A 24766-nucleotide genomic window follows, 5' to 3' on the forward strand; every position below is an offset into this window, starting at 1 on the left:
ACACCAGAATACAACATTCTACCTACTTTTATAGGTCAGAAACGTGGAAAAAGCATCATAGGTCCCCTTTATTGTCATCGGACATCTACATATGACATCTACAAAGTTATGCGACTGACCCACCCTAGCTTTGTGATTAAGCAGCTCACGATTGCAAAACATAGAAAAACACACATTGGCCATACGGATGATGCATGAAGGTGCATATGATTGTCTTGCAACCTGTAAAGTGCTTGTAAAGTTAGTTTGACATTACAACAGAGCTCTACGGTCAAATCAGCATGTGTGGACATCATTCCATTCATTCATTCATTCATTCATTCATTTTCTACCGCTTTTCCTCACGAGGGTCGTGGGGGGTGTTGGAGCCTATCCCAGCTGTCTTCGGGTGAGAGGCGGGGTACACCCTGGACTGGTGGCCAGCCAATCACAGGGCACATATAGACAAACAACCATTCACACTCACATTCATACCTATGGACAATTTGGAGTGGCCAATTAACCTAGCATGTTTTTGGAATATGCGCGCTAACCACCACCATGCAGCCCCGACATCATTCCAAATAAGTCCAATACGTGTGGAAAGATTTTCATGAATCTCACTCACCGACACAAATGCATTCATTGTAATGCACAGAGACAAACACCTCCAGTGAAGTGACAAGACAGATCAAACAACACGGTCCAGTGAGTCGCATTCAGCGGGCAGACTGCCAGGAGAATATTCCAGTCATGTTGAAAAGAGTCAGTAAAGGGGAACGCTATAATGATTTAGGAGGTCTGTGAAAGGGTGGGGCTGCCACACCAACACAGAGAGAGAGAGAGAAAGCGTTGGCATCGAAGTTTACTAGCTTTTGCTTTTGCACAAACAGACGTATGACACCATGAGGAACAACACCATTGTGGGCTGAGTGACGCTGACATCCAACATCTGCCTCATTTCCCCTCTTCAAAGTGTGCAGCAGTCAGCCAGACAGCCAGCCAGTTGCATTGCTGTTACCTGCAAGATGTGATTTGTGTGTGTAATATTTCCTTATGCCTGCTTCCTTCAATTATTCAATACAAAAATTCATTCATATTTGTTCTGCTGTCGCTTTAACCCCCAATTGGCATCTACAGTATTAGACAACAATTACTCTCTTTTATTTGGCAAAATGCTTTACACTCAGCATTGAGTCAACATTTTGGATGTTGCTAAGGTGTTCCAAGCTAATTAGTCACATCGACACGCCATCGAGGCAACCGTGTGTGTGTGTGTGTCTGCGTCAAATCAAACATGTGTGCAGGTTCTGTGTCCCGTCATGCCTCACTTTTAAATTTTAATCGCCTCCAGCTGTGAAGATGTGCATTTGGGGAGACAATGCAGGGCGAGCGTCTTACTACTCATTTCCTTCCCCGATGGTTCGTCTCTGGAGGAAAACGAGTCGAAGTGGAAGGAGAGAAGGATGGCGTGATTTAGACGTAAACAAAGAAAGTACTCACTCGACAAATGGACGGTTAAGGGTCAGAGTAGTTAGACATTATGAGGGTCAATGGCTAGTAAAAGTGAGGAGGAACAAGGTAATGGTGGGAGGTGGATTAACAGCCCCCCTCGGAGTGAATTATTCATAGAAATCCGCTTCCTGTGGCACAATTTGCCCCAAATTCACCCAAATTCATAATTTATTTGCCCCCTTTGCCATGTGCATTCATTTTGGTCCCAGACTGATGCTGTCCATCCATAGCTGCTTTCTTGCCTGTCTAAGTCTGATTGCCCCCCCTTGCCCCCGCCTTCCTGCTCTCCTTGGCAGGCCTATACTTAATGCATGAGGCTGTTGCAGTGAGACGAGTCAGTGCAGCAATGGCAGGAAAATACCACAAATCACTTAGAATAACACTGGCTACCCACTTGGGCTGTCTCTTACCACTCATTTATGTTTTCCATCATTTGCCATGTGAAAGATGACATCTCCCGGGAGCCTTTTAAATGTTTTATCAAAGGGTTTTTATGAAGGAGCTCAGCCTTAGAATTGATCAAAAACAATGTGGATTCATTTTCCTGTCTCCTTTTCATCCACCTTCTGCATCCGGACACTAAAAGCCTTCCTGCATTACCTTTCCTCTGTTGATTTAATAACCTGCTGCAGTAGCACTCTGAGGACTATAGGCAACCCAGCTGATGATTTCAGTATCTGTAACTTGAATGGATAACGTGCTGTATGGCACAGTGGAAACGCAATCACTGGCTGGTGGTTGAAAAAGACGGAATGGATTGTGTTTCAGGGCTGATGATCCATGCTCAACACAAAATGGAAATTTACTGGCTGGAAAAGAAAGTGCAGAGCTGGCTCATATCGGGAAACATGCTACATGGGCAGCACATTTATCAATACCGCTATTAGCATACTAGCGCAGGAGTCAGAGCCTTACCTCCGCTAGAGTCAAGTGTGGATGCCACATCTACAACCCTCTCTTGAAGACTCACCCGTCTGCCTCAGGCATTCCACCAAAGGTTACAGGTAAATAGGAAAGGAAAACAAAAGGTTGTCGAGGAGCCACAAGGGCACAGCCAACGCTCACTCTATCATTGTTTCCATGACAACACCGTCTCCACCGCTAACCTGCCTTTTGTACATAGAAAGTCAGTTATTCACACACAATATCGCTTATGTATGCGCATGCACGTAAACCTGATCATTCATTTATTGCAAATCGACAGGCTGTCACACACACGCACACACACACACAGTCATGTTGTAGTCCAAATGCTGGAGGCCATCATATTCAGCCACCAGAAGCATGACATGACATCACAGCTGCTATCTACATGCTATCTAGCTACAAAAAATGACATCTGTCTAAACTGTTTTTAACTGTTTTCTAAACTGTTCTGCTCGCATCCAAACAAAATCATTCTCAAAGTCTCCGACATACAAAGACTTATGTCCATCTGACAGGAGCACAAAAGAAGTATGCTTGATTTATTTATGTATTTATTCATGTAAGAGAAGGTAGTACACTAAAAAGGAAGTGAATAATTCAACAAGATTGGAGTAGACTTAAATAAATACATGAAGTTGGTCATGGAGAAAAGAGGTGGATGGACAGGCAGTCAAAGGGATAGTTGGGATTTTTGAACAGAAGTTGTATGACACCCCCATAAGCAGTGAAGTCCGTCAACAACGACTCCCTCCCCGCTTGGTGGTCTGATTTTTTCTAGTAAGCAAATGTGATGCAAATGTATGATGCCTTTGAAAGCATATTGTTTCGAGAAGCCAAACGCTTTACTTAACTGTCCCCAGCAACTAGCTGGAACTACTTTCCTCAGCGCCCAAATCCCAGACCAAACCAGAAACCAGAACTGGGCACAGGACCCCAATTCGCTGCTTATTGGGGTGTCATACACTTTCATATCAAAAAATCCCAACTATCCGTTTAAGAACTGAGTAGATGATCAAAATGGAAAATGTATAAACATTTGAGAAATTAATAAAGACAAAAATAAAATGGAGAGAACCAAATAAAGTACAATGAGAGTACCGCTAATCATCACGGCATTAGTAACCAGTAGATGCTCCCAAACATGGAAGGGGGTGGGGGGGGTGGGGGTCTTACTCTTATGTAAGCGTGTATCATATTCCCTGTGTGTGTGTTTGTATCGGTTAAGATCAGGATTTGTGTCAGCAGGTCAGCTAATCTTGCCTGTCAGCTAATGGAGGAGGCCTACCAGATGGAGCGCTGCTGCCCCGAGCCAGTGTTAGCTCCTCCCCACTGCCACAGACAACTGATAAACTCATTTGGTTACAGCTCATAATCTGTCAGCTGGAGGCTGCACATGAAGATGTATGCCGAAAGTATATAAGTAAGTATGTAAGGAAGTAAATAGAGTGGTATGCAAAGTTTTGGGCACCCCTGATAATTGTCAAGATGTTCCTTTATAAATCCCTGGTTGTTGGGATCATCCATTCCAGGTAAATACATCATATAGCAGACCAACACAGGGATAGATGAGAAGGGAAATGAACTTACAGAATGATTGTACAGAAAGTCTACAATCATTATTTAAACTAAAGTAGGCAGGTGCCTAAATTTGAGCACCCCAACAAAAAATTTATTTATTTATTTATTTAAAATTTATTTATGGAAACATCCTTTTCCATAAATAAATGCTTCCTATAGCTTCTAGTTGAAGGTATTTTGGACCATTCCAAAACATCTCCAGTTGAGTCAGGTTTGATGGTTTCCAAGCATGGACAGCCCTCTTTATATTATGTTATATTTAGTAGGTCTGAAAACTGAGATGGCCATTCCAGAACGTTGTACTTGTTCTTCCGCATGACTGTGCCATACAGCTTCTCCTTGTAAAAAGTGTACTGCATAGTTGAAGGATGCACAGTGACACCATCTGCACCAAGATCATGTTGGAGGTCTTTGGAGCTGGTCTTGGCCTGCCACTCCGGGCCTTAACTAGAACTGTTCCTGTAGTCTTCCATTTCCTCATTATGTTCCTCAGAGTGGAACCTGACAGCTGAAATCTCTGAGCTAGCTTTTGTATCCTTCCCCTAGACCATGATGTTGAACATTCTTTGCTCTCAGGTCATGTGACAGTTGTTTTGAGGCTACCATGGTGCTACTCTTTAGAGAAGATGCAACTTGCAATTGGCCTTAAATACCCTTTCTATGTAAGCAATTTTTTTTTTTTAAAGAAAAACCTAACTTTTGGGGGAATCATCGACAATCCTTAGGAACATGAACACACAATTTACTTTTTCAGTGAATTCTTCAAATTATATCATAGCTCGTGACAAAAACAAAATAAGACATCAGAAAATGTATTCATTTATTTTAAACAACCGCATATCATTTAGAGAAGGACTATAGAAGGATATAGTTACTTTCCATTGTGTTCCTGTTGATGATATACATGACCTCAAAAAACTGAAGTGTCAAAGTATTGATATTATGATTTGACAATCAATTTTAGAGCCTAAGATCTGCTATCAGTGGTATTGATATTTCAGTATCCATCTGCACAGCACTACCGAGAGGCAACGTAAGCTGATGGAGTTGTTGGAATTGAATTTACCAGCTCAATGGGGAGCACAAGTCTTTAGCTGAAATAGAGAGCCATCCCATTAGTCGGCATCCCAGTGAGAGCAGACATTGGAAGTGACTTTTTCATTATGGTTTTATTTTGTCAATGAAACTTTTAGTAGAGATGAGCCAGATACTCGTTATAAACGAGTATCCGCTACGGATAATGCATTTTTGCCGGATACGAGTATAAAACGAGTAAATTTCGTCATTATCCGTATTCGTGTTTAAAGAAAATACTCATTATGTATTCACTATTTAAATTCACGCTCTGTGATTGGCCAGTCACACACAGCGACTGCCTCTACGAGGCATGCAGCCACTAAGGAGTGGCACAAGGGTGGCATCAAGCATTCTGCATTTATGGCTGGCAATAAATATTACACCCCTCTCAGTACATGGCAGTATGCACCTGCAATCTTAAACTTGTTTCATAAAATACACCGAGTTTTACAGGACAGGACAGCGGGCACGATCGTGCATCAGTCACCGACAGTGTTTTTTTTTGTCTGCTTGTTTTGGGTGGTGGCTGGTGATATAAAGTCATTTGGAAAACTGCTTGGAATATTGAACACAGTGCTTTTGAGAGTGCTTTTTAGCAAGGCTGACATAGTTATGCTTATGTTTATTGTCATGTTTGCAACTTCACACAGCTCATATATGTGAAATAATTATATATCAATATATAATTAGATCATAAAGTCTCAAGGATCACTTACTTACTTCAATCAGTCAATTTCAGATTTCAAACAATGGACAGCTTTAAACCCAGTTTTAACTCTAGCTGGAATTGCCGAGCACCCAGCAACATTATAAAAGTAAAAAGTTGTCGGCAGCAGCGGCTCTCACAAAGTCTGCCCCAATTAATGATACCAAATGCTCTGCCTAAGTTGTTGTTGTTGGCTGAAGGAGCATTCATTGCTATAAGCTCTGTGAAATCAATGCACCCAGTAAGATCCATCTGTACTGGAATATATGAAGTGCCCCTTTTAGTTCCACTGGTAAGTGAAAGGCATACAAAATAGCTCACTTGGAGAGGGGAATCTTAAATATTTTTGATATGTGCAAATGCTGTACTGAAAGCACAAGAGGAAACTCAGCCTGTGGGCGTCATTGACTTCCTTAGCACAGGCACCACTCACAACTGTCAGCCTGCAGCACAAAGCTAATTACAAGACACACCCCTGGTGTCACGCAGCGCATATGATGGGACGCACCAAAACACCCCCACCTCTTAGCCATGCACATCCTCATATTATTATTCACAGCATGAACACGCTCTAATGAGAACCTATAGCTTACATTGTGTCCTAGATAAGGTAAAGAGTGAGGGCCAATCATGACATTATGAAATTATAAGGAGCTATCAGGAGTGAGCTTCTCCCGCAGTTCCACTCCCTGTTTCTTTTCTGTCGCCTGCTGTGTCCTAGTCCCTGCCTTTCCTCTATCTTTGTCTCTCACTGTCAGCTCCCCCGCTCCACTTCTCCTCCAGCTATTCCAGCAGCCATTATTCTTATTTCAATGCAAATGCTGACCTTCGCTTTCCGGGTTGTTTTGTCAACATAAAGCATTCATCCATCAGAGATGACCATTTGAGAAGAATCCAACAGGTATTTGTTTGTTTGCTACTGCAGCCAAAATTGATCTAGACAGGCTAGCATGAAGCAAATGGCTGTAAAGAAGAGAAAGGGTGGGGCCAAGGCACTACAACCGAGTAATATAATGGCATGAAGGGGGAAACGTGCATGGGTTGCATCATGTGAGAGGATGGCTGCAGGTTTGCATTGAGCATGCTTGTGCAGCCCATCCTGGTGCAGACCGACAGGAAGGGAAGGGAGTGGTCCCTGGAGGCAGGTGATAAGTGGCCCATATATGGCTGGAGGACAGCTTGGGTGACACACAAGGACATGTTGCAGCCTCCACGAGGCCAACGCAAAGAGCGGGGAGGTGTTCATGTACTGTATGTATGTGACCCACAACTCCCATCACAGCAACTAACTGATTCATTCATGACTGGCATTCATGGAAACACATTTAGGTGAGGAATATTGGTGCATGATGATATGGAGATGAGAGAGAAACCCACCTGACAGAACACACACACTAGGCATGCTTGCAGGACTGCATGCAGCACAAACACGACCAGCCTGTACCAACAAAAAGCAACAGAACAGTTTGAAACCATGCAAATGTAAACTCCACGTAGAATGGAGTCATTGCAGTCATTTGCATTCCCTAAATGATAAACCAAGTCCGACAGGATTCAAGTCAATCCCATTAACTTTTTTTTACAGTTGCAAATTCAGCAATTGCTCTTAAGTGCTCCCCATCTAATCAAACATGAGGTCCTCCGTTCCATCTATAGAGTGGAAAGAGAGTGCACATAACATTGCGGTATGGACAACAACAACAGGCAGCAAGCAGTTCAGATGGTGAAGAAGAAGAGTTGGTTAGCCTCCATATGAAACTTTTATACAATTTTTTATTCATACTATATATATTGTGTAATATTTCAGTATTGAACAAAGCGAAATTTGTTCTCAATCAGAAATCACTCCACACTCTTTATTGCTCTCTGGTTCTACCATATCTTACTTATTGTGTGGAAATATGGGCAAATAACTATAAAAAGCAATCTTCACTCGCTAAATGTACTGCAAAAAAGGTCAGTAAGGATAATTCATAATGCCGCCTACAGAGAACATACTAACTCCTTATTTCTAAAATCACAAATACTTCAACTTGCTGATATAGTTCATCTTCAAACTGCTAAAATAATGCATAAGGCTAAAAACAACCAATTAGCTAAAAATGTCATCCAATACTTCTATACAAGAGAGGAGAAATATGATCTCAGGGAAGAAGTACATTTGAAACACTTCTATGCTAGGACTACGTTAAAAAGCCATAGCATTTCAGTATGTGGAATCAAACCATGGAATGGATTGAGTAAGGACCTCAAACAATGCACAACGATGAGCCAATTCAAGAAACAATACAAGCAGTTGATGTTTGCTAAATACAAGGATGAAGAGTCTTGAACCAGTCATGATGTGCTATATATATCACTATATTGACACTTACTATGGTACCCATTATGTCATTGGATGGTCATATCACCTCCTACTTCGGCACCAGGTACATTATTAAAAATAAATAAATTGATTAAAAAAATTAAAAAACCTAAAAAAAAATAAAAAAAAACCTAACAAAAAAACCCTTAAACTGTATTATAGAAAGCAGGAAGTGAACAAATGTAACAGTTACTGATTGTAAAAGTATCAGATGGAGGGGTAGGATTTAATAAGCTTCGCTTCTTCCTACTCCTTTAGGACATGTGGAATTGGGAATGATTATGGGATGCACTCAATTGGAATCTGATGCATGTTCAAATGAAATAAAACCATTACCATTACTATTACTGTTGCATTTCATGAAAAACTACCTTCCAAGCCCAACTCAACACCTTTTCCACACATACAGTTCATACCGCATCGTCATATTTACAACTTGGTGTTAAATTAGCTCATTCACTATAAATCACATGGTTGATACAAAGGTTCAGCGGAGAGTGATAGGTCTTCCGACAGCGGCACACGATTGTTGGAGGAACTGGCTTTGCATGAAGAGTCAGTTTGAAGGGATTTGCCTTCCATTCAAATAATCCGGTGTGAGCTTTGCATTGAGTGTGTGTCCAGTATGCTAGTCTTGGTTGATTTCATACGCATATATACTGTACATACTGTGTACATACCACTATGTGTTAGGGGTGCAAACATATACAAAATTCAGGGTTTGGTTTTTGGTCGATACGTTTGTGTTAGGGTTTGATAGGTTTTCGATAAAAAAATAATTACCTTGTTTTTTTTAAAATGTGAATTTGAAAAGTAGACCCCCAAAAAATGCTGAGCCGGAAGATCTGATGGGCTGTCGGTCAAGACACAGGGCGATCCAAATGAAGGCCTTTAGTAATTAACTTAAAGTGGAAGTTACATCCTGATGTGCGTGTTAGCACACACACGGGCTACACAATTTTTGGCAAATGTGTCGGCCAGATTGTACAGCAGGAGAAGCCGCCCGGTCAGGGGCACTAATGTCGGATACGCATCCCGCCATACGACCATGGAGGTTGGCCGGGGGAAGCCCCCACTGTGGCCCGGGCAAAGGGCATCAATGTTGGATACGCTACCCTGTGGTGCGTCCAATGAGGTGGGAGAACCACAGTGAACCGCCACTGTAGGAGGACGTCGCCCAGTGTGGGAGGATTTTATTTTATTTTATTTTATTTTATTTTATTTTATTTTATTTTATTTTATTTTATTTTATTTTATTTTATTTTATTTTATTTTATTTTATTTTATTTTATTTTTGTTGTGCTTTTAAACTCCCCACGCTCTCACGCCACCCCGCCTTACCCTTGCTAGCTGGTTGCTTGGAAGGTGTTCCTGCGTGAACGCGGAAAATAATGTGCGTCCCAGTTCCTTCATCCTGCGGGATGAAACTACCCCCTTTAAATTTGTTTGCAGAAAGGTGCTTCATGAAAACAGGACAGCACATCCAGTGGCGACGTAAAGCTCACATAGTTGTTGGTTATTATGCATTATTTATATATATATATATATATATATATATATATATATATATATATATACACATACATATATGTACATATGACGTCATCATGCCTGCAGACGTGTGAAAACCTGTGTGAGCGTCCAGGCTAGGTGTCAATACCCATGCCTCCTTTCTCTCTCCTCACCCTGCTATCACCATGACAACCTCCTGATTCCTGCAGTTCAGCCACTCACAGTAAATATTACTCTACCCATCCCCCTCCCACATGTTTCTCCACCACCACCGCAACCATACACAACCCCTCGCCTCTCTCCTGCACCTTCATCTCTGAGTCAGTTCCCCACGTTCCTCTCCTGTCTGCATCGGCCCATCTCGCAGACGTTTGGTCTTATTTTTACTTCTCCTTCGTCTGCTCCCTGCTGATTGCCTCTCATCTGAAGCACACTTCTTTTCTCTCGCTGAACTCTTTTACCTCAACCCCTTTTTCCCCAAATAAAAGCTTAGGAACACCTTCATCCAGCGGTACATCTTCTTAGCTCAATCACATTCTAATTAAAGATAGCCCCCCATCAACCTTGCTATCAGGAAAAATAGTCTGGGGAAATTTACAGGCTCGGACCTCTAAGTGGCTTACTAACTCCCATCGCATCTGTTATCATTATCATCAGGCAACCGCTTTTGGTCTGTAAATAAATCCAATTATTACCAAAGGACTCTGCAGCTGAGATCTATTGGATTGGGAATCCGCACTCTCTCGCAGTAGGCCAAGACTCTATGAAAGGCTGCAGTGTTATCTGAGGCGCACAGACCTTGTCTTGACTGCGGACCCCTTCTCCGTAAATCCCCCCTGCAAGACCCGCCTCGCACGCGTCACCATGTAGCAGTGCAAGGAAATGAAGGACATGACATTTTCTGGAACACAGCCATTTTCAGACCTGCTCAATGTGAAACCAGACAGTGAATTATGTGTGTGCCATCTGCCATGAGGATATATTTCTCTTCTCTGTATTAATGATAAAAGGAGGCAGACTAACCGAAGAAGCTAAATTATGAATTATGGTAATGGTTTTATTTCATTTGAACATGCATCAGATTCCAATTGAGTGCATCCCATAATCAGTTCACAGTTCCACATGTCCAAAAGGAGTAGGAAGAAGCAAAGCTTATTAAATCCTACCCCTCCATCTGGTACTTTTACAATCAGTAACTGTTACATTTGTTCACTTCCTGCTTTCCATAATACAGTTTAAGGTTGTTGTTGTTTTTTTTATAATGTACCTCGTACCGAAGTAGGAGGTGATATGACCATCCAATGACATAATGGGTACCATAGTAAGTGTCAATATAGTGATATATATAGCACATCATGACTGGTTCAAGACTCTTCATCCTTGTATTTAGCAAACATCAACTGCTTGTATTGTTTCTTGAATTGGCTCATCGTTGTGCATTGTTTGAGGTCCTTACTCAATCCCAGGGCTCGACAATAATGATGTACCGATGGCCCGGGGCAAGTTAAAAAAAAATTCAGGCAAGTAAATCCAATCAGTGATATTCCCGTCAGGCAAGTGCAGTTTGGCATGCCATACTGCCAAGAGTTTTTTTTAAAGCGGTTCTTGTTGGGTGTTGGTAAAACACGGACTGCGTAATTCCGGTGGTAATTTGCAAAGCAATCCTTGCAAATCTTGAAATGGACCAATCAGAATCGTTTATTTAGACCCCGGTCCGCAGTCCTCGTTTTACCCACAACCGTTCTTGTTCGCGATCAACCAATCAGCGATCCTTTGACTAGGAAAACATCTATCATGGCGTCCCTGCCAACATTGTCTAATTCTTCAACAACTTCTGAAGGAAAAGACCAAAAAGTGATGAACCAGTGCCTCCTAAACAAGTATTTTATTAGCGGCAGCAAATCAAATGATGGCACAGGTGAGTGAATCACATTGCTGTGACAATTTGAAGTGGTCACAATGAAACACCACCCATTAGATCCAATACCAAGTGCTGATTTTGCACAAGCTACAAAATCTAGCCGTTCCATTTTTCTGTGTATTTTTCTCACCTTTGCTTCACAAATTATTGTTTGACCATTGAGCATTTTTTTCTGGATTAAAAACACTTTACTGGTACACAAATGTGTCTATTCAATAATGTTTCATTGTGGTGCACAACTTATAAATATCACTGCTTACTACGACTACGATGTGTAAGGTAGTATGGCATGCCATGTTAACATACATCTCCACCATTTTTTTTTTAAGCACAATGTTTATTCAATCATGAATGTACTTTTATTTATCAAGACAAAGTGCCTAGAAGTCTCTTGACAATCCAGATTTCCATGCAACGTCATGATCTATGTAGGAAAACAACCACAAGAAATGATAATCATTTCATCTTTATTTGAGATTCTCATGTGATGCCACAAAAATTAGATGATATCATTATGGCAGTCTTTTCATTTTACATGGGGCAAGTTCGGGCAAGTAGTTCTCACCTTAAGGATTCCCTATGGGCAAGTCATTTTTGTTTTTAATGTAGAGCCCTGAATCCATTCCATAGTTTGATTCCACATACTCAAATGCTATGGCTTTTTAATGTAGTCCTAGCATATAAGTCTTTCAAATGTACTTCTTCCCTGAGATCATATTTCTCCTCTCTTGTAGAGAAGTATTGGATGACATTACGACAAATTTTGCAAAGAGGCTGCATGCTACATTTCCTCATTTTTCTTAAAATAGTGCAGTGTAAGGGAGGAAGGGGGGAGTCTAGATTCAATGAAAAGGCCAGAAGGATACAGGTTGCCATGCTGACCTTTTCCTGGGGCTAAGGAACCACGTTGATGAGTTTTTCATAAAGCCGTTGGTCAATAAGGTCTGGCAGGCCACATCTACAGGATACGCACACATACACAAACCAAGACAGCTTGTGTCCAACTGGTGTGTGTGACTGGTCCTTTTCCTGCATTATTACACTAGTAGAGTACAGCAAGTAGTCAAAACTTTATGGACAAAAGTATTGTATACACCAAACAGGAAACATGTGGAGGTGGTCCTCTATTAATTCTTTGAAAGAATGTGTGACTGTCATGCCAGGGGGGATACACCGTGGCCATCTACGACGAAGCATTTCCAGTAGCGTCCCTGTCATTTTGGCTCCTGATGCTGCCTCGCATGTAGGACACCGCAGTACCGTCATTCAAAACAAAACATTGTGTTACTTGACAACACCTCATGATGTTTTTTTAATGAAAACTAAACAGAGCACACAGCTTTTTTAGGACATTTGTGAAGACAGACAGGCCCCACAGGCAGGCGGAGGCAAAGACGCCCTTCAAATAATCACAGTGAACGCAGCACAGGACGTCACATATTTATTGTTGGCTTGTTGTCTCCCTGCGTGCACGGAAATAAATAAGACTGTCTGGACTGTCTGTTCTTATGGGATGGGGGGCTTATTTAATTCAGTGATATATTTTAGGGATGGAGTCATTTCAGCATGCTAATTTAAATACTCAGTATACAGCCAAATATGCTTTTAGCAACTGCACCTCTTTTCCTTTAAATGTCTCGGGTCTGCCACGCCCAGCAGGAGAAGCACAAGGAGATGATCTTTCCAATGCCCTTCTCTCTAACATCGCCCCTCTTTGTCGTGCCTCCCTTCACCTCCCTCCGTTCCCCCAAGTGACATGTGTACGCCTGAATAAATCTATTTTACCCTCTTGTTGATCCTGTGTTTCCTCTGGGGAAATGCACCTTTCATCTTCTTCCTCGTATTAACAAGCAGCCTCACCCCGCATCTCCTTATCAGTGCCTGCAGCATCAATCAGTCCTCTCCTCAGCAGGGAGATCAAATGATTAGCAAACAAGAACTGTAATTTGAGTGCATCTGGCTCCCAAAAAGAGAAAATAAAGATTTAGCTCACAGTGCCACAAGCTGCTGTAAACAGTCAGTTTTAGACACGTATAAAGACAAGTATAGACTCTAACATGCAGCTCAGGCCCAGCATGTTGGGCCAATTACCAAGGATCAATCCTTAGAGCAAACTCACAACAACAACATCCAGATTTGAACACAAAGTTTACAAACAAGACGCTGACACGGTGGAGAGGAAGTGTGTGCGTGTGATTTATTCAGCCTTTGAGAGCATAAGGATGGATGACAAAACGGATGTAGGCCAGGAATTGTGAGGAAAACAACAGGATGAGTTATATAAAAGCTTATTTTTCAAGGTTTTTTTTTGCACGACTTGCAGGATGGCACAATGTTCATTTGTTACATAAAGTGATACTAATAAAGTGTGAAGCAATGTCGAGTTTGTGACTTGAAACTGGTTTCATGTTTTACAACTTCACACATCATAAGTCCAATAGATTTAGTAGTAAAAGTCCACAGAAAGGTTGATATAAAAATACCAGGGCTGTCAAAGTTAGGCAAAAGTTTGACGTGTGAACCTCGGCCCCCACCGAGTTCAATGACCGGTTCAATGGCCGTCGGAAAAGTAGGACAAATCGGAAATCACATTAAACATTAAAAAACTGAGTATTGTAATAAAATAATATTTACTGTAATACAATGATTCATTTCTGTTTTAAAAGAAAAATGGCCTTCGGTTTGTAATTGGTATGAAATGTTTTATGACTATTGCCCTATGTTTTAGGTATTTTCATTTGTACATTTCATGAAGGAAAGGTGCATTGTGGCAAATTCTTAATAATAATCCTTTATGAATGTTCCTAAATGGGTTTTTTACTCACAAACATTTAGAATTTAAAACCAGTATCATAAATAAACAAAACCATGTTTGTGTCAGTGTGAGAGGTCTCACTCGCTCATATTTTGTATTTGCTGAATGTTTGTGGATGAGATTAAGAGCTAATATTCTAATAATAAAGAAAAATAGTAATATAAAAATGTGCTTGCTGACGGTGTTGTTTTAAATAATGGTCCATAAGTTCCTTTTACGTAAAATTTGATGTAATTACCGTTGTAGTTGCACAATGAATCGTTTACCAGAAAGAGAGTTCCCCTACTTATTATAGATAAAAACGTATTTCTATCTGCGATTGAATGGGATTCATTCCTTGAACAAAATGCAATTAATCGTGATCAAATATTTTAATGGATTGACACCCCTAAATAAATCATGAAGTCATAGTTGATATTGAGCGAGGCTGAATGGCATTTTTGCATCAATACACACACAAATCACAATAGGAAGAACCTGTACTATCAATATTCTGACAGACATGCTATTGAATGAGAAAGTGTCTCCAACTCTAATAGAAATTATGTTTTGAACAACATAGTCTGTGTTGTGTGGCACATTGCAACCATAAACAGATTGCTGTAGCACAATATGGCTATTGTACATTTTTTGTTTTGATCTGAAAATTATCCAATAAAGTCAACATGTGTTAATTTAGGTTGCAATTTCACAATAAATAATATTCTTCCCTGTATCTTGACATTTTCTTTCCACGTGGTCAAATCCTTCTCCTGCTAATCAGCCTTCTCTCTTTCTCTTGTCTATGCCCCCCCTTGCATGCCCCCCTCACCTGCTGCTCTAAAGCCAGCGCCTGCGTACATCCATGTATGCATGCAGTGGGCGTAGTGTGTAATGGGATGGCACAGTAGGTAAGATTAAATTAGGCCCTTCTATGGGGATTACAACCCACTCAAACCCAGATCTCCTCCCACTGACTGTAATCCAAGCCTAATGACACTATCATGGCTGACACAGAACAACGCAAAACAGATATCAATGCAGAAAGCTTACAGTGCAGTAGTTGAGGACGCCAAATAAACTAATGTGGAACGGATATGACAGTGTGTCACACACCGGCTATTTAAAGGGGACATTTAAAGGGGACATATGTATTGTATTTCGGTGTTAAACCATGCCAAAGTTTCAAATGATGAGGGAAGTGAGCCCTGAAAGAAGTTTGGGATGGCTCTGAACGCTCGGTTTCAGCAACAAACTTCCTTATAAGGGCGTGCCGAGGTACAAGCTGTACAAACTGTTATCTCACCAAGCTGAGTGGGGCCAATCACAGCAGAGTGGGCGTGCCCAGTGGCGGGCTGTGGGTGGAATAATTTCAAACAGACCGTTTTGGAAATCCAAGGAAATACAACTGGAATAGGTGCAGATTCTGGAATGTCGAGTAAACTTTCTGTTCGGGTTATTGTGTGTAGCTGCTCTACTGGAGTCATTGCAAGTAGACAGTACTCACTGTGATGTGCCGTGGCTTCGGACCGCCTCATACACAGTACAGACAGGGGTGTTTGCTGTGTCGGACTGACCAATCACAGAACATGAAGAGTGAATAGAATAAACTTCATTCCGAACTACAACCGAACCGTATACAAACACAATGATTTCCCTTACAGATATGGAAAATTGACAGCTGTATTCATTTCATACTCGGCAAAAATGCATTCATATTCGTAACAGATACTCTTTTATAACGAGTATCGGGCTAGTCCGAGTTATTGGGGTTGCTTTAATATAAAAAGGTTGACCAGAGCCAGTGACCAAGAAAGTCAATCTTTGTTGGAAAAATCCACTGTGAATAATTTGAGGAAAAAAGCTTGTTGAAGACAAGTGAATGCATCAACGTCCCTTCCTCCCAAGTCTCATTAAAAATGCAGAAACAACAAATCAATACGTCACAAAAAACCAACGACACCACATCATGTCATTAATGAACAGTTGGAGCAAAGTAATCAAGGTTGGTGGCAGTGTTCTCCCAAGAAGTTACACTGTGTTTGTTTTTACGTTAGCTCATTTGGGAATGAGTGCAGCTTGGTTTATTCTTGACACATCTGCGAGGTCCGCACAAACTACACAGACAGCCCTGCGTGGAAAATCATGACGGACAAGCAAGAGCCCCTGGTGGTGGAGGTTGAAAAATACAGACATCTTTATGATCGGACTCAGAAACATCACTATGGTCAATAACTATTGGAGAGAAATTGCTGCCACTGTTGGAAGAGACCAGGAGGCAGTAAAAAAACCTTTGACAAATTTAAGAGATCTATGTGTGAAGGCAAGAAAGGGCGCTGAAGGGATGGGTGGTGTTCCAGGAAGGGACATGAATACCCCAGGATGCAGAGAGGACGAGTAGGTGCAGGTAAAAGCCTAGCTTTATTTTCAAAAAGCGATTGCAGCCCTGGCATACAACACGACAAAAAACTCAATGCACCAACAAAGGGAACACGCACCCGGCTGAACTAAATACAAATCAACAAATTACCAACAGGTGTGCGTAGGAGCGAAAGTGGCGGAACACAGGAAATAGTACAAAATAAGAGCATGAGAGTAGGAACTAAGGCTGACAAAGTGAAAACAAAAACTGTCACACAAGCAACGGTGCGGATTGTGACAAATGTGACAACAAATGTGGTGACGTCAATAAAAATGAGCCAATGCCGGGAACCATCCATCCATTTCCTATGTCACTAATCTTCAAATAGAAGCATGACTTGGCTAGAAAAAAGAAATTGATTGAGAAAAACAAACAAACCAAAAAAGTTGCCTCTTTTGGCAAAAAGGCAAAAGTTGCTTCCAGCACCTCGCCTGGAACCGGGCCACATCCTGGACCCAGGTCTAGGGGAGGGGCTTGCAGGCTGGTTGTCAACCCTTCACCTGTGTGGCCCAGCCCAGCCCAGTCGGTGAATTGTTTTTTTCTAGGGACAAATCTGGTTCTAGTGCTATTCACAGTTCTTTATTATTCTCTATGATGTGCTATTATTAGGTCTATATAAAATATCCTAAATTTGTTTTATGGCTCAGTTTTGAGGGTATGTTTCCCTCAGCAAAACAAATTTCCTGACGAGGACCTTTTCTACCATGATGTGCAAAAATATAATGGCCGCCACGCACAGAAGATCTTCTGATAGTCAACAGAATATTGCCTGGAAACAAAGAACAGAGGGTCAATTCAGTGTAATTATAGTCACTGCTGGGGACAAAAGCACTTCTTTCATGGAGCTGCGGATGAACATACGCTGGGGGGATTTTGTGTTTCTGAGACAAAGACAGTTTTGTGAAGGACAAAAATATAACATGCAGGCACAAAGGTCATTCAAGGGCTTTGCCTGTATGACCTTATCTTTTATTGGGGGTTCTGTAGAAAACAATGCTTCTCAAAGGCGTTCAACTGTCAGCCAAAGGAGGGAGTACTTTCAATGTGAGGACAGACCTGCCAGCATGTACACATTTACAGTACTCAACATGAAATTTAAATTTAAGTGCAGTCATACAGTATCATTGCATCGAGGGAAAGAGCAAAGTTGGGCATGTCGGAAGAGACAAAGATGGTTGAGTGGAACTGCAATATAAATCCAATACATCCTCCATAACAGTGCTCTCACTTGGAAATCAATCTTTCCATCTTTTGCCTCCCTTCTCATCTCCAGGCTTCCTTGTCAGCTTCCATACACGATCGTTTAGAGGCAGCAGGCCTGTTAAGCCATCTGACACCCAGCTCCATAAATCACCTCAATATATTCTCCAGCAAGACCCTGACAGCATGTCGACCCCCAAACTTGTCACTCAGTGGGCCCCACTTTCCATCAAAGAGCGGTTGGGAGGGGCGCCGGATGACGGCCTCCTGTAGGTGTGTGCGCAGTCTGTGTGGAAAACTCCAGGGAGTTTACTTGTGAGGCTATTCCATTTCATTCCATTCTTCTACGCTTATCCGGGGTCCGGGTTGCAGGGTTAGCAGTCTCAGTAGAGAAGCCCACACCTTCTGCAGCTCCACCGAGAGGACACCAAGGTGTTCATTCCCAGGCTGGGCATGCCTGGAACACCTCACCAGGGAAGCGTCCGAGAGGCCACCTAAACTGGCTCCTCTTGAGGTGAAGAAGTGACTCTACTGTGACCTCACCCTGTCTGTTAGGGTCAGTCCAGGGGTATATGCGCAATCTCTTTCTTTGGGTCACAACCTAAAGCTCATGACCATAGGTGAGGGTGGTGAGGGTGGTGAGAGTGGTGAGGGTGGTGGGGGTGGTCAGGGTGGTCAGGGTGGTGAGGGTGGGAACAAAGTGAGAGCTCATTCCCAACCCGGAGGGAGCACTCCACTCTTTTAGGACTAAGAACCATGGCCTCTGATTTGGAGGAGTCTCATCCTAGAAGCTTCACACTCAGATGCAAACCGTCCCAGTATACGCTGAAGGTCCCAAAGAGGCCATCAGGACCACATTGTCTGCAAATTGCGGAGATGAGAACCTAACGGCCCTGAACCGGACTCTCTCAACGCCTTGGCTACACTGAGAATGACTGGAATCGGTGACAAAGGGCAGCCTTGGCAGAGGCCAACATTTATCGTACAGGCTACGAACTAAGCTTGTGAGGGACACAGACGAATGCCTTTCCCAAGTCCACAAAGCACACATATGTAGACCGGTTGGGCTAACTCCTGTTCCAGTGTGCCGCAACCAGAAGAAAAGCGCATTGAACCTCTTGTAGCAGAGGTGTAACCAACAGGCACCCCAGCACTTTGGAATAGACTTTCCCAGGGAGTGTGATCCCCTATAGTTGGACCCCCCCCCCTCCCGGTCAACCTGCTTCAAGAGCAAGGCTATTGAATGGTTGTTTATTGTGCATCATCCAAGCAATCAGCAATCAATACTCAACTCTTGAAACACGGGAGAATGTGGGCATGAGTGGAGAAGGTTTCCTGAGGCTAAAGCAGGTGGTGAAGGAACAAAAGGCCACTGCAAGTTGCTCTTGACTGTCAGACTGAAAGCAGACCTCTCCCTCCTACACGCTCAACACTGAAACATTTGGACACAAGCCAGCCTCTGAAAATTCATGCACAACTCAAATATCTCAAAGTGTCTCTTCCTCTCAGGTTTTATTTGTTATCCACTTTACTCCTAATCCAGGCTAATTACTTGCAAATATAATGTTTCACATTGTCACCTGCAAAGTGTTTAAACAGCTGCATTTATAAGTGATAGCTGAAAGAACTTTAAGATACAGTTGGATACAACTAAACAAGTCTAACAATCTTAGAATATCACAAGTCTCATAATTATCTTCCTCATCCAAAGGGTTGGCCTGCACAATTAGCTAGCTGAGTTGATTAAAGGAGGGAAGTTGACTTGTTGACCGCTCAGTGACCCGGGCAGGCTTCTGCATTATCCGGTAATAATCAGGTTATGGTGTCTAATTTTTAGAGTCATGATGTTTTTACATGTTTAATTACTTTGTGGGTGGTAATGGAACATACCAAACTAGAATGGCAATACAGTTGTCACTCGTCAGGTTTTAAAGGGGACCTATGATGCTTTTTCGACTTTTCTGACCTATGTAGTTAGAATGTTGTATTCTGCCGTTAAAACATGCCAAAGTTTCAGATAATGACTTTTGCACATTTGGAAGTGAGCCCTGAAAGAACGGTTGGTTTCAAAAGGCGTGGTTAAACTTCTCCTTTGTGATGTCACAGAGGGCCGGACCTCCTTATGTATTTTACTTCGGCTCAGACAGAAGTTATTGTATTTGGTGATTCCCAGCAAGAGAAAAATATTTTCATCTGTCAATGGCATTTCACACGGGACTGTTTTTGTGAACATGGACGTCAAATATCCGCCAAACTGTTGCTGGAGCCAGAAGCAGCATGCTCTCACATTCATTTGCATTCATTTCCGACACGCTGTACCTCATGTCCGGCTCCTGAGTTCCACCGTACCAACAGCACCCCTGACAAAGTGTGTCCGACAATGAGCACTATCTCTCAAGCAGGAGAGGTTGCCACACGTTCGGCTTCTCCTGAGCGCCACGGTGCTACGTTACCACTCTGAGTTCATACATGGTAAGTCAGGGGTCTCCAGCCAGTAGAACATGAGCTGCCAGTAGCTCCTAAAGACTTTTCAATCAACTCTACAAACTTTATCGATTTATTATAACTGCACTTTGGACTAGATAAATACAGCTGGACTAGGTGCAGATTCTGCAAAATCTAAAAAGTTTACTGTCCTGGTTATTATGTGTAGCTGCTCTATAGGAGTCCACAACTCAATACAAAGGGTGGAAAAATTAACATAATAGTTCCTCTTTATTTCTTACAATGTCATTAATGTGGGGATTTTCAGCAAAATATTGCAAGAACATCATTACCCAAGCTATTCGTGTTGATATGTCAAAAATACACAACGCAGAAACAAACCCACGGGAAGGCAATAAACATACGTAGACTCCATTTGCATCTCTTTAGTATTCATATCTTGTTTGTGACCTTGCTCTGTCTTCACCAATAGCTGACCTCTCCCTTTCTCCCTTGTTTAAGAGGGAGTACATGCATTAAAAGATGTAACCACCACCATCCTAATCCCCCTACAGTGCCTTTTTCCATCACATTTCCACCCAGACTCAGCTTTCCGGATGTCTCTCTCGTCAAGCCTACTTTTCATCCCTGCATTTGATGGAACAGCTCAATTAAAGGGCCAGCATCAGAGGAGGGAGATTACATTCTTCAGCATACAGTATTAGCCAAGGCTGCTGTCTCGTCTTCAAGTGAGGCTGGAGGTGTCAAGAGCATACTCTCCAGATACATCAGCTGCTACGTGATGATGCCCTGTGCACAAACGGGAACAACAGCATCGACTTCTTTCACAAAAAACACGCTTTTATAGGCTTGTGTCATCAGCCATTGCCACTCTCACAATGCTTTTTTTTCATTTTCAATTTGGGCCGCGCCCCAATGTGGGCCACCTGTGTTCAAACACCCCCACCTGCAGCTAGCTTCCTTTCATATCATGTGTATTTTCACTTTCAAATCCATTAAAACACTGAGTTGTTGCGTTTTTCTGCATAATATATAATCCAGAACTGTATCAAATATTTCTAGTATTTCATGCGAAAATAATCATAGAGTTGGAATGTAGGTGTTACAGTACTTACTTTTGTTATCAAATTAAATAGAACTATACATCCTCACTATACTTCCCTAGTAACACAATGAAAATGTTATTAGGCAACATCCTGTACAATATATTCATTTCATTTATTTGTATAAGAAATATTTTATAATATCGCAGATAATACAATAAATAAAAATTAAACAAAATAAAAAAAATGTCCCACTAGAGGGAAAGTCAAGTTTCACAGCAGAAACATGGAGAGTAGCAGCACACAGCAATACCTATCTGTATTGTATAGGGGATGCTCATTTATGCTAATTTTCCACCCTTGTCGACTCCTATAGAGCAGCTACACACAATAACCGAAACAGAAAACTTTTTATATCTTCCAGAATCTGCACCTATGCCAGCTGTATTTCCTTAGATTTGTGCTTCCTGCCAAAATGATCTGTTTGAATTTGTTCCACCCACGGCCCGCCTCTGGGCACGCCCACTCCGCTTTGATTGGTCACACACCAAAAGTCCTTCCTAACTATGAACCATATAAGGAAGTCCGTCCCTCTGTGACATCACAAAGCAGCAGTTTTACCACACTTTTCAAAAATTGAGCGTTTTGAGCCATCCCAAACTTCACTTCCAAATCCCCAAACCTCGTTATCTGAAACTTTGGACATTTACATTTACAGGTCCCCTTGAAAAAATCAACCAGATGAAAAAACAAATAACGCTCCACTGGTATACATACATTTGGAAATTAATACTACATGTGCAGATTCTATATATCTAAATGTATGTATATCTAAATCATGCAGACATTTCTAAAATCACAAATACTTCAACTTGCTGATATAGTTCATCTTCAAACAGCTAAAATAATGTATAAGGCTAAAAACAACCAATTACTATATTGACACTTACTATGGTACCCATTATGTCAATGGATGGTCATATCACCTCATTCATTCATTCATTCATTTTCTACCGCTTTTTCCTCAAGGTACATTATTTAAATTAAAAAAAACCTTAAACTGTATTATGGAAAGCAGGAAGTGAACAAATGCAACAGTTACTGATTGTAAAAGTACCAGATGGAGGGGTAGGATTTAATAAGCTTTGCTTCTTCCTACTCCTTTTGGACATGTGGAACTGTGAACTGATTATGGGATGCACTCAATTGGAACCTGATGCATGTTCAAATGAAATAAAACCATTACCATTACCATAATGTAGTTGCTCATGGCACTAAAATAGGTATGACCACAACTGCTGCAACCATTCCCTGCTGTTTAGTAGAGGGCAGGCATGTAGTGTAGTGTATATCTACATGGCATGCAGCCAGGTGAGCGCCTGCCGTTCACGCACACACCTCCGGGCGGATGTCAGCACTGCCCCACCCTTGTTTTCACTTCCTGTGATCTCTGTCCACATGACGACACATGCGGCTACGCGGCCTCACCTTATTTGAATCTCTATTCACTTTGCTTGCCTCCAAAGGATGCGTGTGTAAGCGCTCATTGCCGCTGCCAGGAGATCATGAGAGACGAGCAGCAGACCAGAAAATTGTTGTAGTCTGTTCCACCCGTGATGTTCCCCACCAATGTTGGTGGAACATGGAACATCATGCTCCATGTCAATGGAAACTGTTGCATTCATGCTGTCATGGGTTGCTGTACTTAACATCAAACCACTGAGCTATTTAGCTGGGGGAGGAGTTAACGGGAGAAAATTGGTGTTCATTTCAAAGCAGTCGGGAATAACAAAGCATTTTCCCGCTTCCTTTTTTTTAATCAATTATGCAAATTTTCTGCAAAGAAAGACGACTGTGTGTAAGTGGAAGTCAATAAGACATAAGCATATATGATTTTCCGACAATATGATATCAGTGGAGACCCTGTTGCATGCCATGTTCCCTATGTATTAAGAGTCAGAGAAAGTCCAACAGGTTATGTAGCAGGTAGATCAGGCCCCCATACTGGATGTAAACAGGTAATTACACCTCTAATTCTACTCTTAGCATGATTCCTGCAGGCGAGGATACATTTCACTATGAAATATATATGAGTCATAATTGACATAGTAGATGAGCCATAGGTAAGATGCCCTCAATATAACAACCTAATGCATCCTCTCAGCCCATTTTTATGTGGCTTTACACAAAAAGCTCTTCTTACCTCCACAGATGCACCTTTTCCTCCAACAATTCCTTGTCTGGCTCGGTCTCGCCGTCTTCTTTGCTCTTTACTATGCAATGTGATTGCGCACCTCTGAGCTGTGCTGATGCTGCAGTGAGAGAAAAACACACCCTCGGCCTCGCTCCCCCTCAGCCTGCCTCCCTTTCATTGGCTGCTTCTTAGAGGTGACATCACCCTTCGTCTGAGCCTCCTCCTTCCCCTCTGCTCCCTCTCCGGCTCCATCTCGCTCTGTCTGTGCCTCCCTGGCCATTCCCCTGTTGCCAGTACACACCTTTCCTCCCTGCCTTCTATTGTCCTCCTCATCCTTGTCGACGGCCAGGATCGGGATCAAGATGCTCTTATTCCTGCTCTACATCCATCAGACACCTTTTACGACACATCCCTCTCCTCTCGCATGAAACCTCCCTCCATCCATCCATTTTCTGTATGATGTGTCCTCATCGGGGTGAGCTGGAGCCTATCCCAGCTGACTTTGGGCCAGAGTCAGCAGCTAATATTGTAAAAGACCACGTGAAAATAATAGTTTGTTTTAACATGATTCATTTTGGCCTCACAAGCTCCTTAATTCCACACAGAAGGAAAAGGCTTTGGGTTTATTATTGTGCAATCAAAGGGATGTCTAGCAATGAACGTTATGCAATGCTGCTGAATGCAAATGTGCTGTCTGTGTTACGGAGGAGGGGCGAGAGGAGATGCACTGATTTCTGGGTAATAATTCCCTCCTCCTCCTCCGCCTCCTCCTCCGCCTCCAGAGGTGATAACCAGATAATGTGATGGTTAAATGTCACTCGGCAAGATGATGATAAGAGATCTCCAGACCTGACCTCTTTGTGTCTTCATTAGTGGGGATTAATGGCCATAACATTAGGTACACTTGCACAATGCAACAAAGTCCAGTAACTGTACCTTTGTAAAGATAATAATGCCCTCATAATGCCTTTGCAAAGCTCCCCCCCCAGAGTGGTATCCTTGCAGCCATGCCACCATTGCCTGCACCATACTTAGAAAAAGCCAGTGCAGCATCCTACTTGTTGATCCCACTTGTTGAGTATGACGTG

At 42.2% G+C, this 24766-nt stretch overlaps 1 protein-coding gene across 3 annotated transcripts in view; it reads right to left on the reverse strand.

The window, feature by feature from the left end:
* The window catches only part of l1cama (L1 cell adhesion molecule, paralog a), a 46464-nt gene extending 22594 nt beyond the window's left edge, over positions 1 to 23870 (reverse strand). For 2 of the 3 annotated variants that reach the window (XM_058085141.2, XM_058085138.2), the window contains exon 1: positions 23688 to 23865. The gene's annotated coding sequence lies outside the window, so the exon portion shown is untranslated. Of the gene's footprint in view, positions 1 to 23687 lie in introns of all 3 variants that reach the window. The other variant, XM_078797680.1, reaches the window with a different exon arrangement.
* Positions 23871 to 24766: the final 896 nt, after the last annotated feature.

The sequence above is a fragment of the Doryrhamphus excisus genome, linkage group LG17, assembly GCF_037039965.1.
Source record: "Doryrhamphus excisus strain RoL-2023G ecotype Guam linkage group LG17, RoL_Dexc_Guam_v1.1, whole genome shotgun sequence".
Lineage (NCBI taxonomy): Eukaryota > Metazoa > Chordata > Actinopteri > Syngnathiformes > Syngnathidae > Doryrhamphus > Doryrhamphus excisus.